This window comes from Dunckerocampus dactyliophorus, chromosome 16, assembly GCF_027744805.1.
Source record: "Dunckerocampus dactyliophorus isolate RoL2022-P2 chromosome 16, RoL_Ddac_1.1, whole genome shotgun sequence".
Classification (NCBI taxonomy): domain Eukaryota; kingdom Metazoa; phylum Chordata; class Actinopteri; order Syngnathiformes; family Syngnathidae; genus Dunckerocampus; species Dunckerocampus dactyliophorus.
Window position 1 is genome coordinate 2,221,338 of NC_072834.1, and position 21,201 is coordinate 2,242,538.

The 21,201-nt window shown below is 45.1% G+C and overlaps 1 protein-coding gene and 1 long non-coding RNA gene across 16 annotated transcripts in view; one reads left to right on the plus strand and one right to left on the minus strand.

The window, feature by feature from the left end:
- The window catches only part of auts2a (activator of transcription and developmental regulator AUTS2 a), a 288,099-nt gene that overhangs the window by 244,058 nt on the left and 22,840 nt on the right, over window positions 1–21,201 (plus strand). The window lies entirely within an intron of this gene.
- LOC129169100 (uncharacterized) lies at window positions 11,817–15,230 on the minus strand. Its single transcript, XR_008566383.1, has 3 exons — window positions 14,853–15,230; window positions 11,979–12,096; window positions 11,817–11,899 (listed from the first exon to the last, which is right to left on the minus strand). It is a non-coding gene; the product is annotated as an uncharacterized LOC129169100 (long non-coding RNA).

Sequence of the window (21,201 nt, forward strand, 5' to 3'; positions counted from 1 at the left end):
TGTTTATGACCACATGTGACCTCGTTACGGAGTCACTGATTAGTTGTTAAATGCAGACTCGTTTTTGTTTGGTGATGGAGGTACCCCGCGTGAATGGACATTCCTGTGTAATGGGTGGGAGTTACCGGGGCAGAGCCCTTCAATATGAGGGTTATGACCCCTTCACGGCTGTGATAGAAACTGGGCCGATTGCTGGTATCGTTGAGCTCATTTCTCTTCACTTTTTCTCAGCGCGGACACATTTCCCACATTGTGGCCTTTGATTCCCTTCAGGGCTTGATTTGTGGCATCCATGGGGGGGGGGTTGTCTCAATGGCCTTGACAGGGAGGCTTCCTTTTGAGTGTGCTGATTTGGTTCCCTTGAAAGGATTAGGACCTCCTTTGTGCTGCTTAAATCAACAGAGGGCCACCCCTTCTATGAAAGGACCTGACCAGGGGAAACAGTACGCAAAAAAAAAACGCTTATTTTCTGCAGTGCAGTCGTCTTCTCACTCCCCTGGCCCCTATTTCCATTTTAACATCCCCTTTTTATCATCACCAGCCCTTCCTCCTCCTCCGCCATATGTCAGCGCCTCTCGCAATGGGCGAGTAAAAGAATCCAGGTGCAAAGAGAAGAGGGAGCGTTGGTATTTTTATGGTGTTGGGATTAAAAGGTTGGGAGGGTTTTTGTTGGGGGGGATTACCAGCACTCCAAAGGATCTAAATCACAGGACAAACAACACATCCAGTTGGAAAAATGCTAGTTTGAGCCTCATTTGTGAGATGCTGTGTGTGTTTGGCAGGTGCAAGTAGTCTACGTTTGTTTGATACTGTGTGTGTGTGTGTGTGTGTGTGTGTGTGTGTGTGTGTGTGTGTGTGTGTGTGTGTGTGTGTGTATTTTGGTTGCACACAGTGTTAGTGCTTTAGGGTTCAGACATTGTGCAAGACCACTGCAACAAGCCATGTGGCTAAAAACAATAGCTTTTTAATAAATGATTCTGTCAAATACATGTAGCTAATATTAGTGGATTGAGACAAATATGACCTTAGCGCTGTCTAAAATACGTATCTTCCAGTATATGACAGGAAAGCTCATGCCTCACGGTATAGTCACAATATGAGGGACACCTCCAGTACAAGCGCTGCATTAGCATTCATTCATTTTCTATGTGGCTTAATCCCCATTAGTGTCGCGGGGGTATGCTGAAGCCTATCCCAGCTGACTTTGGGCAAGAGGCGGGGTACACCCTGCACTAGTCGCCAGCCAATCACAGGGCTTATCTAGACAAACAACCATTCAGACTCGCATTCATGCCTTTGGACAGTTTAGAGTCCCGGAGACGCACGGGGAGAACATGCAAACTCCACACAGAGATGTCCAACGAAGATTCGAACCCAGGTCTTGCAGCTCTGGAGACGGTGTGGCCAACATGCTAACCGCTTGGCCACCGTGCGGCCCTGTGGTAACAAAATGCCGTCAATTTTTTTGAAAGTATTATCCAAAACTGTGTAAATATGATGTAGCGATCGGTGGAGATAGTTGGACAGGACATCTAGAGGTTAGTAAAAAGATCATTTCAGACACTATTCAAATAAGTTTATGTCCATTTTGAAGAAAACAAGAGACATATTAAAGCCTTAAAGGAAAACTGCACCTTTTTTGGAATTCTGCCCATCATCCACAATCCTTATGTGAGATGAGAACATCTTTCCCTTTGCTGTGCATTCTAGGTAGCCGCCCTGTGCTGGCAGTGTTTCACTAACCAGTGCACGTAATTGCGATTCACCTATTCCACCTCTAAAAAAGCGCTAACAGCGCTCCATTTACATGCAGTGAGCTGCATATTAATCAGGCTATAGCGACATTGTTATTGTGGGAGCTAACATCGAGGAACTACCTTTCTGGTGCAGTGACACGGCTAGATGGACTGTGTGTGTAGCTGTGATACCAAGCACTATGTGCTCCATGTACCAGAATCAATATCATGGTGATTTACTCGAAGGACAGTCTGTCTGGTCCAGCTGGCTTGGGGCGTCTATTTTGGGGAGGTGGAAAAAAGGTTCTATCACTGCAGGGTTTGTTAGCGCTAACAATTCTCCATTCATTGTGATGCAGTCTCTTGGAGCAGTGTCCTCCTCACCATGTACACAAAGCCTTTCTATTGTGGTAACGCTGTGCGCCACTCACTTGGCATGCTTCACATTTACACCACCAAGTCATGCCGGTCCTGACTCTCTTGGACCCCATCTGCTTTGATGTTTCACCCCCTCTTCTTGCCCGCTCGGCTTACAAAACGTTTAGCTCATCCTCCGTATATTCAGGCTCAAAAACACAAGGTTCTGGATTCTCATTTGTCCCTAAGTAGTCTGCGGTGGCAGCTCTCTGTGTCTGCCATAGCAAACACAGCGCTCTGCATGCTATCGTCACTGACGGTAGTAGCGTTGGTTGCTGTGCGCTCTGTGAAATCAATGCGCACAGGAAAGAAGTTCCGGAAGTTACATGTTATCATGAATGTGCTTGTTGCTACATGGTTCCAGCTTGTATATGAAACGTTGTTGGAGGGGTTTTATATGCGGAATAGGTGAACCCCAATTAGCTGCATTGTTAGCCTAAAACTGCCAGGCTTTTGAGAACTCACGGAAAAAGTCTTTTCTTGTCTCACATACTGTAGAGCAGGGGTCACCAACATGGTGCCCACGGGCACCAGGTAGCCCCCCACGACCACATGAGGTGCCCGCAAGCCTGATTTTCATTCATTAATAATGAAAGAACAGTAGAAAGAAATGCATTGTGAAATAGAAAATGTGGACACCAGCATTTTGTTCATGTTCTGGTAAAACAAGCATATTCGCTTTGTTTGGGTTTAAAATAAGCTCTGAAAATAAATGTTACAAAAATGAGTAGCTCTTGGCCATTTTCATTTTGTAAAAGTAGCTCTCACAAGGAAAAACCTTGGTGACCCCTGCTGTAGAGATTGTGGATGATGGGCAAAATTCCCAAAAAAGCAAAGGCCATTTTGATCTAATAATGACTATTTGTGTGCAGCAGGGGCCAGCGGTGTAGCATATCTGTCATCTATTAATGTCCAGGCCCCAGTTATTATTCCTAATGCGCTCTAATGTTTTTACTCTTTTGCTGTAAGCCCAATCTTATTAGATGTTTGCTAACCTGCTGCAAACTTGTTGGGTTCAATAGTGTTTCTCACCTTCTTTATCAAAACGCCGGCACTTGAAACTTTCTTTCCATTGTGGGTTACTTTGCAGCGGTGATCAAAAGAAAAGCAGACTTGTGGCGTAACTGTGTTAGTGAGCAATGTATTGGCAAGCTAATAGGCTCCTCGCAAGGACGTCATTAAGAATACACTTGGACTCACGCAGTGTATTAATATTGTACGCTATTCTGAAAATGTACCTGAACCGAGGCAAAATTTTGACTGAAAAACGTGCTAACCGGGGCGTACACTAACTAAGGTTCCACTGTAGTTCGATACATCGATAATTCGTCACACTCCCAACACCTCACTTTCTCTCCGTGTTTCAATCGTTCAGGCTTCATTTTGCTAAGGAACCAAATTGATGATGTAAGAGTCACTAGTTGTAAGGTCTCATTAGCACGGCTGTCAATGCCTCACCCAAGTGCACCGCCCCCATCCCCTGCAGAACACTGGTTTCACCGCGCTTTACTGGAGTTAATGTGAAAATGAAGCAGCACAGCAATGCCGCCAGCTTGTCGGTGAAGTGCGTTTGGGCTCGAGTGCCTCTGTCACCAGGGGAGGGAGGGATAGTAAGTGAGATGTGGAAGGTGTCATTTTCAGTGCTGATGGTATTGTGCAAAAAATAACAGAAAGAGAAAAGCTGGGGTGAACTTAGGTGGCAGATATCAGAGCTGAAGAGCTCCCTGGATTGTCATGAAGGGCTCTGCAGCCTGCAAAGTGTCCCGAGAGCGTGTGACATGTGTGGGAGGCTTGCGTTTCTCTCACCGCTTCATTCTCTCTGTTTCATGAGAGAGAGAGCGGGCCGGTGATGGAGCTGTGCGCACTTCATGCCTGGGCAGCCACCTGCTGTAATCTCAAGTGATATAGTGAGCAACAATCACCCTGCCGCCCCTGGAAGCCATTCAGTTAACTGGAAAGTGAGAACTTTGGCCTTTCATAGCCCAGTGTCGCTTTACGGCCTTAGGGCCCCCCCATTCGCTGCCCTCGCTTACCTCGCGCAGACCTCTGGCGTCTGTGTTGGTTTGTGTGTCAAGAAATCAGCGCTGTTTGTGGAACTTGACCTAATGTGCAGTGGAAAAATGACCTCACTACTGTTTGGTTATTGGGCCTTCTGAGGGATGGCTGCAGTCAAGAACGATCTATTTGCTTTGCCTGGGGTCTGGAGGTCACTGGGAGGTCACTGCCCCTTGCTCCCTCCTTAAAATCATAACCGCTGCAATGATGCATTCCTCTGCTGCTGGATAATAAATTGAATTTTATTTATGTTGCTCCGATTCAAAACAAAATATTTCTCAAGGCGTGTTTCCTTGCGGTCAGCTTAGCATGATGCAAAGTGAAATGAAAAAAGACCCACCAGAATTGCATCAGGGAGAGCTTTTGGATAGATAATCAGCGCTTTCTCCACCACATCAGGGGGGTGCCCTGTCACTTTATGATGCTAACGAACTGACCAACTGGACCTGACTGGAGTAGTTGACTCACCACGGTTAGAGAGACGGTGCAGGTGCGCAGTGCAATAGTATCACTGCAGAATGCTATGCAGCAGTGATGTCGTTCTGCTGCGAATCCAGTATCATTACTCGAGCTGCAACAGTTAATTGATGAATGGATGATTCATTGATTATCCAATTCATTGGCGACTATTTTGGGATTTGATTAATTTGTATTTATTTATTTAAAAATGTAAATATCCTGTTTGCAGCCTGTCAAATGTCACCCATAAAAGCAAGCCTACCGTATTATCTTTGTGTTTTAGGCCAAACAAGATCAGCCTTGACTTTGGCAAACAGTGATTGACATTTTTGCCTCTTTTTGGATATGTTGCGGACCAAACCATTCACTGTTTGTGTTTGCTTTATAGTGATGTGGTCCGTCTAGGGCCTAACCGATTACTCGATAAACCAGAACAAGAAGCTTCAGCGTAATCGCCTAAGAAATCATTGTCAGTTGCAGCCCTAATCTTGTAATAGTTACCTTGTCTTCTAATAGCTCTGCTTTCATGGATGATTTAGGAAATATTTAGATTTGAGAGGCTGGAATTGGCAGCTAATGACGGTGCTGTAGCCGCGCCGATGCTCGTGGTTTCAGCACATCGAAGCCCAGTTCCGCCAGCGAGGAATAACAGAGGACGTATTTCCACACAGTGGCTGCGCTGTACTTCTACTTTCTCTCATCCCGCAGGAATGGGATTTTTCATCTCGTGTGTATACCTTAAAACCGTTATCATGATGATCCAGAGCAGAGTTTGCTACCACTCTGGAAGTAGAATAATATTCTACAGGGGAGAGAAAACAAGTTCGTAACACACTAAAATGATTAAGTCAATGCAAGTGGGAAGATTTATATGTAAAAGAAAAAAAGGAAAACAAGAGCTCAGTGCATCATGGGTAATATAGTCTATAGCCTATGGAGTTGTACTGTAGGGATGATTCAAGGACGAGCCTGGACCAGCTGTAGCTAACTTTTAAATGTGAACGACTCCTGTCTGAAGGTGATCACATGTATTCCTTTATTGCCTGTGCAGCTTCAATTCCCCTCCTTGTGCGTTGCCTCAAGCACTACAAAGAGGTCATTTAGAGTTTGTTCCCCAAAACCCTGAGGTTAGAGACTAAGTAAATCCATCCATCTTAATGCACTTATTTCAGCACCAGGAGAGTTGCAGGGAGACTGTGTAAACACTCTCCATATCCGACATGCCAGGGTAAACCCGAAGAGCCTGGAATCCATCAGGCCCAAAATTAAAGGTCTACATCTCAAACACAACATTTAAATGGGCTGCACTCCAGGGATCAAAGTGAATGGCCTTATGTTTCCCTCTAGTCCACCATCTGTTTGATTGGCAGTTAAGCTTAAATGGGCAGCAACTGTTTCATATATAAACAAATCTGTGGCACACTTTTTTCTTGGTCTAGATACGATATAAGTAGTTTAATGAAGGCATGCCCTTTTTGCAAATGTAGTGTGGTTAAGGGGCATACCTTAATGTACTTCGATGAGAAAAATAGTAGAACATAGGCCTACTTTTGATTAATTGAACGATAAAAAAAATAAAAAACACGAAGTCGGTCATTTTGCATGTCTCGATAAATTGACGTGCGCATGCGTGTTTGTTTTTCTCTCTTTACCGCACAGCCTGGGCGACAAGAGGGTTCGCTCTGCACATTGGTGAAGTTAGCTTCATGTTGGACGTTGGATATTCGTCTCCATCGCTGTTGATTTCACGCTGGCAGTTGGATATTCGGCTCCGTAGCAACAGAGGTAGTTCCCCCTCGCTGTACCCGGACTGCTCTCTATGGTGCGGGGAGCTCACACGGGAAGGGTGTGTGGATATATTTCCCCACGGAACGTTCATTCACAGTGGCGGGCTCGGGCTGTATGAGCTGTACTTTAGTGCTTGTTAATGTAACGCAGCGTTTTTGAAATAGGGACAACAGCCACGGCTTCAAGAGGATCTCACTTAGCTGTAGTCAAAACACACTTTTAACACACATCACAATTCACACTTCCTGCCTTCAAAAGAAGAAAGGTGCACATCCTGTCTAATAGTGGTAATAAAATAAGAGTGTCATAAAAATAGCTTACATTAATAGAGCTATTACAATTGCGTCTGCAATAAAAGCTCTTGACATGCCAATTAGAATGTGAAATACTCTCGAGAAATTAAAGTTTATTGCTTTTGATATGATGTACTTGCATTATTATGCCATGTCATTAATGAAAAAATGGTCTCAAAAAACGTCATCAATAATATCGATTATCAGCAATAATTTGTAAGACCATTATCATCCAGCAAAATTTGTTATCGTGACAGGCCTCATAGAACATATTGATTGCAGTTCATGGTGATAAGTCCCGGGTGTCAGTCGGAGATGAAGTTGCCAAGCTGTTGTTATTTCAGCTTAAGTGTTTCCCACTCGTGTCTGCAGTTTATCTGTGACTGCGGTGGCGGCGGCCTCATTTGCATAATTGACCATAACTTAAAACCCAATGTTTTGCATTGCTTTTTGGTTTGTGTCATAAGAAACCTAAACCTTTTTCAACAAGAGAACATGAAGTTATTGACTTACGGGGGTTGGTTTTATTTCATGCAGCATGTGTGCACCTATTTTTTGGTTGGCACTGTGAGTAACACACTTGTTCTGTTTGTTTACACTCCGTTGTTAAGCTAGTTGTTGGATATTTCTTGCAAATGGAAGCGTGCCGTCTTTATGCAAGCTGAAGTGCTTCTGACCGTGCCGAGTTAGGATTCCGTCAACTGGGCGGAGTTGTAACGACCTTTCCCTTCCATTTTAATGTGAATGTGAGCCAGGTGACCAGATTGTGCCAAATCTGACCAAATAAATAAATAAATAAAAGAGAGCACTAAATTTAGCTGTGGGAGTCCGGAATGGATTGTTTCTCGGCATGAGGCAGGCCTCTACACCAACGCAAACTACACCCACAAGAAGAATTCTTTAACACAAATCAAAATGTGTGTTGAGGCAGAACTTTCTGTATTCTTTAGGCGTGCCTGCTATGCTGTGACAGGCGAGTGTAAAAAAAACAAACTCTGTAAAGAGATGCCATTTTAAGGTGTTTTACGGCCACAGTGTGAGTGACGGATGTATGTTTGAAATGCAGGATGATGGATAGAACAAAGGCTGTTGAATGTGTGGGGGGGAGCACCGCACCGCTCCCCTTGTCCCAAGAGAAATTCTCCCCCATCACCATCACCAGTGACCATTGATCCAATGCGACATCAGCCACTCTCCTGCCAACTGTGCCGCATTAACAGGGTCAAAGCACCACGCACGCGCACACACGCACACACGCACACACGCACACATACACACACCACTTATCAGGAGCCGGGCATTCCCAGTGCACACTGTTGGTGTGTTCAGGCCAATTATGCATGTGTCAGTCCCTAAGTCCCTGCAGCAGAGGTGACATTGCCAGAGACTGAGAGGGAGCAGACCTACTTAATGAGGCCTCATGGTGGTTTAAGAGTGTGTGCGCACGTTAGTGTGTGCATGCATAAGAGCAGGGTGTCTGATCGCCAATGATCCACCCTTCAATCATAATCCATCATGCCTGGGGTTTTTCACTTGTGATGGTCTTCACTCTCCAGCCATTTTCATCCCAGCGCATTCCCAATGAGATCGTGAGATCGTAAGATGTAAGAACTGTGTATCTACAGCAAGGCGGCAATGAAAAGACTCTTTCGTTTTTCTGTGGAGCTAAAGACCTATTGCCACAATGCACAGGTTGACCGTACCTTGACCGTGACTAATCACAACAGAGTAGACGTGGTCGAGGGAGGAGGCTGTTGAATATGAGAGCCAAGAGGAGAAGAATGAGGAGAAGAATGCAGCTTTATCATGTGCAGAACCTTGAGCTTTATGGACCATGTTCTTAAAAGATACTTACTATATAGTGCCCCACTGGATCCAATATCATTTTAAAAGCCCCTGAAATGAACAGGATAGGGTCCTTTTTAATGGTGACATGGTGAGTTTTCTGAATCTGAAGCCATTATTCCGTACACGACAAGTAGGCCTGTCACGATAATCGATTAATCGAATGATAAGAAAATAACAGGTCGATAATTATGACGCCCTAAATTGACGTGCATGTACGCGTGTGTGTTTCATCTGCTGGTCTTTCTGTGCCACAAAGGCTGGATGACAAGAGGGTTCACTCTGCATGTGTCTGTGTGCGCTGGTTCTATAGTGGAACGATCAGAGAGAGTCAGCCTTCATCTCATTCAGCCTCTTTGTGGAGGCGGGGCTAATAGTGAGTGGCTACAGAGCAGTTAGCTTCGTGGGACAGCATGCGCTAACATGAATGAAGAAACACAAGTGATGGTTTCTGAGGCGAGTGCCGCAGCCGACAGCCCCGATGTGGGAATATTTCATTTTTTAACAGAATGAACAAGGCGAGCACCTGAACACCGACGACCGACATGGACAGTTTTCTCAAATGGGGGGGGAGAAATTACAGATGGAGGTGCCTCGCATAGCGGAGCCTTCATCCCGACAGTCAACGCTTACTGAAGCGTTTGGTCAGCAATGTACATAAAAACAAAACAGTGCGCGCTCACAGACAGTGTTGCTCACTACGTTGCAAAAGAAATGCAACCACTCTACGGTTATATGGCATATATGGCATACATTTAAAACAACATACGTACAGGCAACTTCTCTGTCAAGCTAATTTGGCACACACAGGTCCACTGTACTTGATTACCATCTAGTGGTTCAAATGTGAATTACACCTCTCATGACAATAACTAATTAAAAATTATCTAAAAAAATGTTGACGATAATATTGATTATCGACGATAATTTGTAGCACGTGATCACATCGAGCAGTGAAATGAGTTATTAAGTACACACACAGTGCATGTCCTGGCCCAGGCACGTTCATCCCTCCATTTGAATACATTATAAACATACAGTACACAAAGAACATACAGTGTTGACTTTAATTAGCACTAGTCTTCCCGTCACCGTTCAGCTTTTTGCCAAATGACACATTCGCTCTGTAATTCCCAGCAGTAAAAGAAAAAAAACAAGAAAAATGCTTTTATAGACACTTAGAATGCTTTCTTACAGCCGGTACTGCTTTTAAAGAAGAGGTCAAGTTAAAGAGTCTGTTCTGTCTTCCTGTCAGCTCCCGTGGACTCCGAGGAGGGTCAGCACTGTGGAAGTGAAAGTGTAAACATCAACCTTTTAAAGAGGCAAAAAAGCCGAAAGAGAAAAGAGCACAAGGGCTCTGATCAGGCTTGATGAAAGCAAGGATTTAATTGCTCCCAAAAGAAAAGAGGTTATCTTTTCAACAGCATCACCCCCACCCCCCACACACACACTTCTCGTGAACGCTGTGGTTCTCATAAATATGCAGGACAGAAATAAAGCTCTGATGAGCCGCAGGGTGGATTAAAGAGAACTACAGAGTGGGTTGGTGGTTTGTTAGCAGGACTTCACAGATCCTTTGCATGTTTTTCTGCTCTGCACACAGCCCGGTTTTCATTTGCCTAAACCCATATTTTATTATATTTCCACAGGGTACTATTACATACAGACCCGGAGTGCTGTAAGTTGTGATATGGGCTGTCAGAGCTATAGGGCAACATCGCCCCCTGGTGGTGGATGTGATCTCTTTAAGGTAGAGTGTGGCAAAGGTGCAGGGAAATAATGCTGTGTAGAATGATAACAAGGTGAGGTAAACGTTGAGGGCTGCGCTTGCTTGTTTTTAAAGTAAACAGTGTTCACTTTTATCACCGTCATTTGCTTCTTGTTGCCTGGCTCGTTGCCACGTTTCTCCTGAGCCTGCCCGAACCCATCATTGTCCATCCGACTGTCACCATCTGCTAAAGATTAAGCTGCTCCTGGTGGGAGATATTTGATTTCAGGGTTCTGTCGAGTTTGACTGTAAACACTTGTAGAAAAAATAAATCCCAGAAGGGATCACATTTTCGGGACATTCAAGCCAAAAGCAAACAGACAGTTGTGCCGGTACATGCTTTATGTTTTGTGGAGCCGTCAGCATATTGAGACCGGGGGATGTGCTGGAGCATTTAATCCGGAAAGCTGTGTTTGGAAGCATTTTCCCTCCACTCTGCCCAGTCAGTGTGGGGTGGCTCTGTGATGTATGAATCCTCTAGCCATGCCTGACACTAGCCAGACTGTCTAGGCCATGTCCTCTCTGACTAGGGGGCCGTGCACAGAGACTGCATTGTTCCACCACAGTAACCTAAACCTTGGGCCAGCCGCTGCCCAAAGGGGGATATCAGGTTGTTCTCCCTACCAATTTCACAATCTTCACTTAATCTCTGAGGCTTGACAAGAAAGCAGAGAGGCAGCTGACTGTTTAGACGACAGGGCGGTTCAAATAAACAGCTCAAATCCCAACCAGCCTCTCTTAATCTACCCCCCCACGCCCCCCAAGTGCAGCCCCACAGCCACGACTCGTCACCCTCAAGCCTGCCAACACCCCTGAGCTAATTTGTGGTGTTATTTGGAAAAGCTTGTTGATGTGGCTACGCTGAGATTTCCTCGCGGAGAAGATGAGTCAGGGAGAATGTGGGCCTCTGGGTTGGTTTGCCATCACATCAGCAGGTCGCGTCACATTCGCGAGGAATGAAAGTATGCGGGGGGGTGATTCTTCTCAGTGTCTCTTGCTAATCCAACTGCGGTGAAACCTGAGCAAGGAGGTAATGGGGCGGCACTTGACACGCTCACAAACACATGCAGGAAAACACATCAGCTGCTGCTACGACTGCTGCTGTGGACTTAAGAAGCGACATAGCGACATGCAAATTGATACTTCGCTAGTTCATCGGATACTTGATCCATGCCGTCATGCTATTACCATTCTGCTATGAGTTGCTCTTACAATCGACAGAGGCGGTATTAAATCTAATCCTTGCAAGCGGCTTGAATGCGTGGTGTGGATGTGTAAAACCAGTTGGCTCCATTTGAAAGCCAGTGAAAGAAGCCTGAGACTGATGACTCTCTGGGGACACATTTCTCTTTTTCCAGCCCTCCAAATGCTTTTCTCCCCGTGAAATCATGGCTGTGTCAGCATGTCAGCTCAAGCTGTCACTCAACGTATTGCTGCAAGCCACTTACGCTCACACTCAGTTTGATGGCTCGTGGGAGACAGGAAGGATTGAGGGAACGAGGGAAAGGAAGAAAGGAGGCATTTTCGGTATCCTGCAACTGGAGAGAAAAAAAAATGAGTTAACTAAGTTTGCCTACCGCCTGAGAGGAAACAGCTTTGCAATTAGCCGACATCTACCCGCCATTGTGACTGGATAGAGCACAGCACCGGGCAGATGACATCCAGCAGAGCTGCAGTACGTGCACCCTAGTCAGGTTGGACCTGGACCTGCTGCCTGGTAGACTTTTCTATTTGTCTGTCAAATGAATGAGAGAAGAGGGTGAAGGGCAGTGATGTTTATGAGCAGGTGTTGCGTTTTTATGAGCATGTGAGTGAAGTCGTGGCGTTGACACGCATGCATTGTAGGTTACGCCAAGCCGCCGTGGTGGCTGACGGGAAACACATGTTGGGCAGCGTGTTGGGAAATGCTTCAGCTGTACTGGCATGCTGTTGGAAGTCCCAGTCTTTTTCAGTACGTGCTTCAGTCATTTGATTTTTTTTGTTCCTGATTGCATGCTGGTTAGCTTGCAAATAATCGCAGTTGCTGTCATGGCAACAAAGCGGGGGGGGGGGGGGCATTGTTTACACCCACAAGGAAACAAACTAAAACTCCAGCAGCTGAAATAAGTCAAATTTTTTAAGTAGAGTGGAACCTTGTTTTTTTTTTTTTTTTATGTGCACCAAAATTTCACTTGTGCTTGCGTACAAGACGGGCGTCTTGTCGTGTTATTAATACACTGCGTGAGTCCAACTGTCCTCTTAATGTATTTTTATCACAAAACGGCCCTAGCTTCTATCGAAGAAGCTAGCTGGCTAACAAAAAGGAACCAGAAAGCCGGTCTATGATGTCACTCTCTAAAATCTTAACGCAAAACACGTTTTTGTAGTTTCACATGCATAAAACAATTCGCACATAAACGCATATAAATGATGAATGAAAGGGATAAATGAACTTTTAAGGTTACTTTTACCTTCACTGAAGGTGTGATTCTTGATGAAGTGTTCCCAAAGATGTCCATCAATTCAATGCAATAATCCATGCAATGCATCATTGGACGATTAGTCCAGTAATTGAGAAAGGGATGTAGCTTGGCTAACTTTCCTAACGGGATATCAGCCTCTGCACACATTGCTACAAAACCTTCAACCAACCGTAGTGCCCGTGCTTGTGATTAAGGAAGATGTAGTCACCGATGCAATTTCAAGCACGTTATTAATATAAGATATTTTTTTATGACGGCTTTATTTTGTTGACACAATTAGACAAGATGTGGCAAACAGCGCTCTTATTTTGAAGGCAGGAAGTGTGTTGTGTATGTTGACAATGTTGTTTGACGGTTAAGACGTGCTGGGTGCAAGAATAAACGCGCCTCGTCTTTGTTTCCACTCAGAACTTGCATGACGTCAGCGGGCATTGTAAAAAAGCTTGTTTGCCTTAACGAGAAACAAGTAGAACACAACACGGTGCAAACACTCATCCAGCCTGAGTCGCGCACACACAGCCACACTAGCATGCTCTGCTAACCCTGCTAGCTTCCCTTCACGTTCAGGTTTTCCCGCTCTTAAAGCAGTCAAAAAATAACATTGCAGGGCACCCAGAACGCCTTTTCCGTGTGGATGAAAGGCGGAAGCGATAAAATACCGTTTTGACCTCAAAACGTTCCCGTCTGGATAGCCCCTTAGTTTTAGTTCGGGAGGCGGTGGGTTTCGGGTTTGTGATGAGATCCCGCAACGATTGAGCAGTCCGCCAAGGAAATACTTCCCCACATGAACATTCTTTGTCGTCACGATGACATCATTTCATTCACATGATGTCAGTTTCTGCGATGACCGCGCCCTAGACCAGCGGTATAGAAACGGGATGGTTTGCGGTGACGTAACCTGCACTAAATTATACGGACAAATACTTTAGTTACATTATTTTGTCAACACAAATTGCACACTGTTCATTGACTCTGGGGAAAAAAACAACAATTGATCGAATAATTTTTTTTTTTATTATTTTAATGAGAGAATGTCTCGATTGTTCTGAACTCCTGTTTCCATTGGTGCTATTCTGTCACCTGGCAATAACGAGCCATTACAACTAGCAACCCTGCATTACAAAGGCAGTGGCAGCGCTGCAAGGTAGCCAAGGATGTAAATAATTAGCGAAAAAACGCACAACAGGCCTTGCAAATGTTTTATGAGGAACTAAGCAGGGTTTAAAAAAACAGCAGGCTAGTCTCTAAGGATAGACTCTATGTGAGATGCTGAGGATGTAAACAGAACCTTTGCATGCAACAGTTGCCAAGTTTGCTGACAGGAGGAAAACTTTTCAGGGTATGTCTTTGTACAACAACATGTAAGAACTTGTATTTTTGTACTTTGCTAGAGATCCAAACGGCTTAATTGCAGCACAAAACAGTGGCACAAAAAAGGGGTTTGAAGTAATTACTCCCACTGTGACTTCAGCATGCGGTGCTCTCCCAAATACGCTGTGAAGTTATTGTGAAAATGTGCGGAGTCTCACTAACTTGTGAGAAGCCGGTCCATGGCGATGTGCTCACACACACTTCCCACTTCTCAGTAGCGGCGTGTGTGAAATATCGTAAGCTGGGGTATGTGCATGTGACATATTGGAGGTCAAACGGTGCAACACAGCTGCCATGTCTCGGGGTGTTGGTTTACACCACCATGGTGATGTTTGCCAGCCGTGTGCAGTGGCTCCCTTTGAGATGCCGCTGTTGTTTCAACACTTGAGTGAGCCCGGGTGTGACAGCGGTGGAGCTCAGTGATCCCAACATCGTATAGTGAATGAATCAAACAAAAGATATCATAACATGCTTGTACTCTTTCTTAAACTGGCTGATATTAGGACATTGCTTGAGTTCTTTACTTAGTCCAAAACACTTTGCCTTACCGCTGAAGTACGTAAAGATGAAAACAGTGTGCTGCCGTTGTTGGGTAACGGGGTTACAAGTTGGAACTATGCTATTCATTTCCTAGCAATCTTAATCAGGCTGCACTCACGGTAGTCTCTCTGCAGCCGGGTTAGCGCCGTTAGCTCTTCCACCACACGTTCCCCATGATGACAGACGGTAAACATGGTTTATACCGTCTATCTATACCGCTGTTCACTCCCGCTATGCAGCCTCTCCTCCTCCGTATCCCCGCGGGGATCTCTGGTCGCTCGGCGTAGCGAAGCGATGTGTGGCTCAAAGCTAACAGCCGCTCCGGAGCGTAAACAACGGAGCCGTGAATGAATGCGTCTCCCACAACAAGCAAGAGGCAAGCTACAAACGTAACGAGATGGACATCCATAGCTGCTCCATAGCCCCTAACTTGCTAAGGGGTTGGTATGGCACAAGAAACTATAAGAAAGTAGGAATAAAGCATTATCAAACACTAAAAATGCTGTGGAAAATACGGAGCTGCTGTAGCTAGCTGCCACTCGGGCGGCGCCATCTTGAAACATGAGCCCTCCGCATCAAATCCAGTCTACATCGATATGAACGATATGCTTGTTTTTGATATCGTGCATAAAAGAAATACCGATATTTTAACAATATCGATATATCGGCCAGCCGTAGGCCTGTCCCGGTAATCGATAAATTGATGATAAATCGAACGATTAAAAAAAACACGTAGATAATTATGACGTCCTCGATAAAGTGACTTGTGCACGTATGCATGTGTTTCATCTGCTGGTCTCTCTGTGCCACACAGGCTGCATGACAAGAAGGTTCACTCTGCATGTGTCTGTGCCACTGGTTCTATAGTGGAATGATTGGAGAGAGTGAGCCCTCATTTCATTCAGCCTCTTTGTGGAGGCGGGGCTATTAGCGAGTGGCTACGCAGGGTTAGCAGTTAGCCTCGTGAGACAGCATACGCTAACATGATTGAAGGCACAGAAGCGATGGTTCCTGAGGCGAATGGGAACATTCCGGTTTTCAACAGAACGAACACGGTGAGCATGAACACCGACGTCCGACACAAACAGTTTCCTCAACTGGGGAAAAAAAACACTCATGGAGGTGCCTCGGGGAACGGAGCCTTCGTCCCGACAGTCAACGCTTACTGAGGTGTTTGGTCCGGAAATGTAAACAAAACAGTGCAAAATGGTGCGCACTCACAGACGGTGCCGCTCGCTACATTGCAAAAGAAATACAACCATTCGACACGGTTATACGGAATAACTTTTAAACAACGTACGTACAGGCAACTTCTGTGTCAAGCTAATGTGGCCCTCACAGGTACACCACACCTGAGTACCATCTAGTGGTTGGAATGAGAATTACACCTCTCATGACAATCATGGAAAAATGGTTTCCTAAAATGTCGTTGACCATCATCTGTAGCACAAAAATGTGTTCGTTCCAGGCCCGTATTCAATAGAGAAGGACCTATTTACCTGTAGCAGTTTACAGCTTTATAAAGGAAGACTGCACTTTTTGTGGAATTTTGCCCATCATCCACAATAATGACATGCATCTATTCCGCCTACAAAGCCCGCTATTCTAACACCTCCGAAAACCTCCAACGTTTTATGGTTTTATATACATGCGGAAACCACAAAGTTTTTTTGTTGTTGACACAAAAGCCAAGCATTGTGTTTGGTACTTCGTTTTCTTACTGTACCGAAAATGAACTGTAACCCAAACGTGATCATACGTCGGTTGACCCCCTTTGTAGGACCACTTGTCCCACTACTGTGTTTTAAAAGGTGACAAGTCTGCTCCATTCCTGTTCATGCATAAAGACGGGGATGTGCCGCTGTCAGCAGCAGCACATGCATGGCAGAGGCAGCTCAGGAGCTCAGGAGAACAACGGTAATGAGAGCTACTGTGGGAGGAAGAGTGTTGGCGCTGCAGTAAATGGCTTAATTAAGAGTGTGGATGCCGTACACTTGCCCCCACCACATTACATGTTAAATGTGATTGGACTATTTAGCAGCTACTTCTGTCCAGCCTTGGACCTGTAAGAAGATCTCAGAATATTCACAGGTTTATGGAGTCCACAGTCTAATCTTTCTTCCTCTAGAAATAAATGCTAGTAATCTTTTCCCACCTGTTTGCAACCCGAGGAAGTCCGTGTTCATGTCAGGTTAACGATCAAACGAAAGAATGACGATCAAACGTAACTTCTCACGTTGTATGATTTGCACTTGATGGAGTTGATCAGCACGTCTGCTGGGGCGGGAATCTCTCGCCACCTCACGATTCGATGCGATTACGACTGAGAGGCCTGTGATGCGATGATAAAACGGTTATCGATGCATCTCGATGCATCTCTCAACACCGGCCGCTTTTCCTCCTCTGAACTACTTTGACAACCCAAATTCCCTCCACATCTGACAGCCAATCAAAACCGTGGGAAACTCCTACAATTCACTCTGGACGTGAACGCGTCGCTCACCAGTCCAGCTGGTCACAGCCGCCCGTGGTCACCCATGTGCAGGGTTTGCTATGCGTAGGCGATGAGTTTTCGCCAATCGCAGTCGTATGTCGCCTCCCGTGTGGGGCGCCCATGACACTTAGGTGCACCACAATAAACTGTCCGGGCGGCACTTGTGCTTTCTGTCTTTTTGTTCCGTCAGCATCGATTATTGACAGTTATGAATCCATTAATGATTGTCAGTGTTTGCATCGTGATGCATCTAAGAATGGATTATTTCCCCCAGCCCTCACAGTCCAGGTTTGAATCTGCTCAAACATTTGTGTGTGGAGTTTGCATGTTCTTTTTTTCAGAGTTTTTAATGTGCTCTGTGACCAGTGCAGGGTGTACCCCTCTTGCCCAAAGTCAACTGGGACAGGCTCCAGCTCCCCCGTGATCCAAATGAGTGAAGGAAATGGATGGAATTCATTGCTGCCCACCAATTTGCTATAGCAGCTGTTTGTGTTGCTGTGAGCTGGTATGCGGTGATCCTCTCACTGAAAGACGGCACATTAGACTGTCTTAGCCAGAGTAGTTGGTTTTCTCAGTCCCCCCCACCATCCCCCAAATATTTTTTTCGGATTACCTTCCCTTCTACCCTCTTGGAGTTTCTCCTGGGAGTCCAGGACTAATAAAGCATCTCTCATCAAAGACCCTCCACATAGCAGCATGTCCGAGCTGTAATCCAACACACCTCCCAGCTCGAGCTTTAAAGACCTGCTGACATGATGGCAAGTTTGGGAGAGTCCGTCATTGCCAGACCGCAGTACTCTGAACTCCATTGTGGGTCCGGTATGCCTGTGCCTTGTGACGTCCTAGAGAAGCAAGAGCGTAACATACAGCGCATTCTGTTGCTCTCAAAAGAGCTAATGTTGTTAAAGTCTTCCGAGATAAGACGGAAGGGATAAGGGGCTAATAGTCCTGGAGATTCCCTGGGGGCTTTGGCTATGACATCAAGGAGAAAGCTTCCGCAGATAAGGTTACTGACACAGGAGTTCAGCTCCTCTGGAAGCTGATATCACCGAGCGTGAGTGCACCGTTTAGCCACAACATTGTCAACTTTGGTAGCTTTTAGCATGACAGGCACCATAATAATAAATCACTTCCAAACTTGACATGCAAAGGCTCTTAAAAGCCACGCGGTGGGTCTACATTTGAGGAAATGAATCCCTCAGCTGACGTTTGGATTTGTGAGACATCACTGTGCGACCTTCCCACTTCAGGCACCAGAGAGGGTATTATAACATCAGGGGTCTCAAAACAACTTCAAATCGCAGCAACATGGGAGCTGAGCTCAGCTGTCGCCCGCTAATATGAACTCCTGGGTATTCCACTCAGCTGGCACACTTCTCTGTGTGAATGTTTTGACTTACACAAATGCAGGATCCATGCAAAGGCTCTGGAACAACACCTATTTATGCATCTGCACAGCTGCAATGTTTCGGGGTTTTCCCTTGTGTTTTAAAAGGAAATGCATATGAATAATACACTCATGTTTACCCAGACTGAGCATGGAAGACAGCCTTTGTTTTCACAGACTGACATTTTCAGCATATTCTTTTCTACTTTACAATTTGCACTAACAATCAAGTTTACTTGTAGTTCTAAAGGTAATGAAGGTGTTTTACTGACTTTTTTGTCTCTCCTACGAGGTTCTGCTTCCATCCATCTTCTAGGCCACTTATCCTCATCAGGGGCGCGGGTATGCTGGAGCCTATCCCAGCTGACTTTGGGCGAGAGGCAAGTCTGGTTGCAAGTTGCAAGTCAATGGCAGGGCACATATAGACAAACTCACACATTCATACCTTACAATTTACCTAACATGCATGTTTTTGGAATGTGGGATGACAAAACAGAACGGAGATTGGAACCCAGACCTTCCCGATCTCCTGACTGTGTGGCCAACATGCTAACCACTAGGCCACCGTGCTGCAAGGTTAGGCCTTCTAAAAACTAATAATAATAATAATACTGTTCAAAGTAACGTATTTTGGAGTTGCTGCTGACATTTAAAAATTGCTACAAAATCTTCAACAAACTGTAACGCCCGTGCTTGTGATGAAGGAAGTTGCAACCACCAATGTAATTCCAACTGCATATGTAAGACACTCTTACTATGTTTACACAGTTAGACGACATGGGGCAAACGTTGCTCTTATTTTGAAGGCCGGAAGTGTGCTCTGTGTGTGTGTTGACTGTCTGTAAGGCGAGCTGGGTGCAAGAATAAACGTGCTTCTCGTCTTTTTTCACTCAGAACCTGCACGTTGTCATCGGGCATTGTAAAGCATTACATTAAAGCAGTAAAACACAACGCGGTGAAAATATACTCACACACACACACACACACACACACACACACAGCTGCACTAGCATGCTAGCCTAAGCTAACCTGCGAGATTCTGAGTTTGACAGTAAATTCCGTTTTTACAGGCCAATCCCGCGATTCCGTCGGCGATTCCGTTAAAGTGGAAATCATAGGCCCCTAAATATTAGACTTTGGCTTTGTCTCAACTCACTTTGTGGAAGAAATATCAGCTGTACTGTATATTGTATATGAATAATCAACATAAATATATTGGGATATGAGTTTTGGGCCATGTCGCCCAGCCCTACCATACACATGGCACGCGTAGCAAGCAAATAGCAGGTCATTGATACACAGATTACAGATTATATGCTGTCCGATGAAACATGGAAGTCTCTGGCATCGCTTGAGTGAAGTAGGATTCTTTTCACTGTCTGTGCAATCGAAGGTGACTCACAAGGCCTCGATTTGCAAGCTGCTTTGGCAGACTGGTCACATTACTGCTCCTGTTGTCACTCCTCAATGGCCACAGCGGGACGTTTAATAATAATGGGGAAAAGTGGCCATACTGCTGCACGACAGCCACCACGTACAGCTTGACAACGATGGGGACTCATAGCTAATGGCAAGGACAGCCTTGGTGATCTGGAGTCACATTTGTTGCTGCTTATCGACTGCCTCTAGGCTACAGTCAGTTTTCGGGAACTGCTACCGAATTGACTTGCAAGAAACCAGGCAGTATCCCCGAGCGAGGCTGCACCAACACTTGCCCAGGGCTTGTGGCGCCTTACTCCTCCATTCTAGAGTTTTTATGCCAATGATGATGTTGGTGCACGAGGGATGATGTGCTTGCTAGCTGTGTACATCCACGGTCTGGAATTATTTCCAAGTTTTGCCTTTAGATGAGGGCTGCGGCTATGGAATATTTTAGTAATCGAGTATTCTACTGAAAATGTTTTTGATTAAACGAGTAATCGTAAAAAACATTTTTTTGTGTGCAATTATAAATTTCAGTAAATTCACTAAATATGAACGACCAGTTGGTTTAATTCTTTATATAACCAGTGTTTTATTTCTTCAATTCACATTGTGCATAGCAACACACTGTTTTCTTGGGTCTGACGGGCTACGTGATTTATAACAGACAAATAAAGCTTACTAAGACGTGATTAAGACTAAATGACGTATTTGACATTATGTTGATGGCTGTGCATTTATACATTCTAAATGTGGGTAAGCTGACTAGAAATCAGACAAATATTCTTTAAGATATTGAGTTTTGCAGTGTTCAACGTAAAATAAAGACACCTGTAGTGGAACACGTTACTCTCAACTAAGTGAGACACGCACTTCCTTGCTCAGTTACACATTATTGTCTGCTAGAAATGAGCAGCTACTGCTTTGTGGGCTAAATTGTTCTTATTGTCCATCTTAAATCACAGCGCTGTGTTTTTGCAGATGAAATAAACCCCGTATGAAGTCACGTTACCATGGTAATGAACCGCCACACGTTCGACAGTAGTCATAATTAAAAGACAGCTAGCCCTCCTCGCGGCTAATGTTATGTTGGCAGGGTTCATTCAAGTTAATCTCACTGATTTGCTCTACGATCATTTTACCTTGTCGCGGATCTTCCGCTCC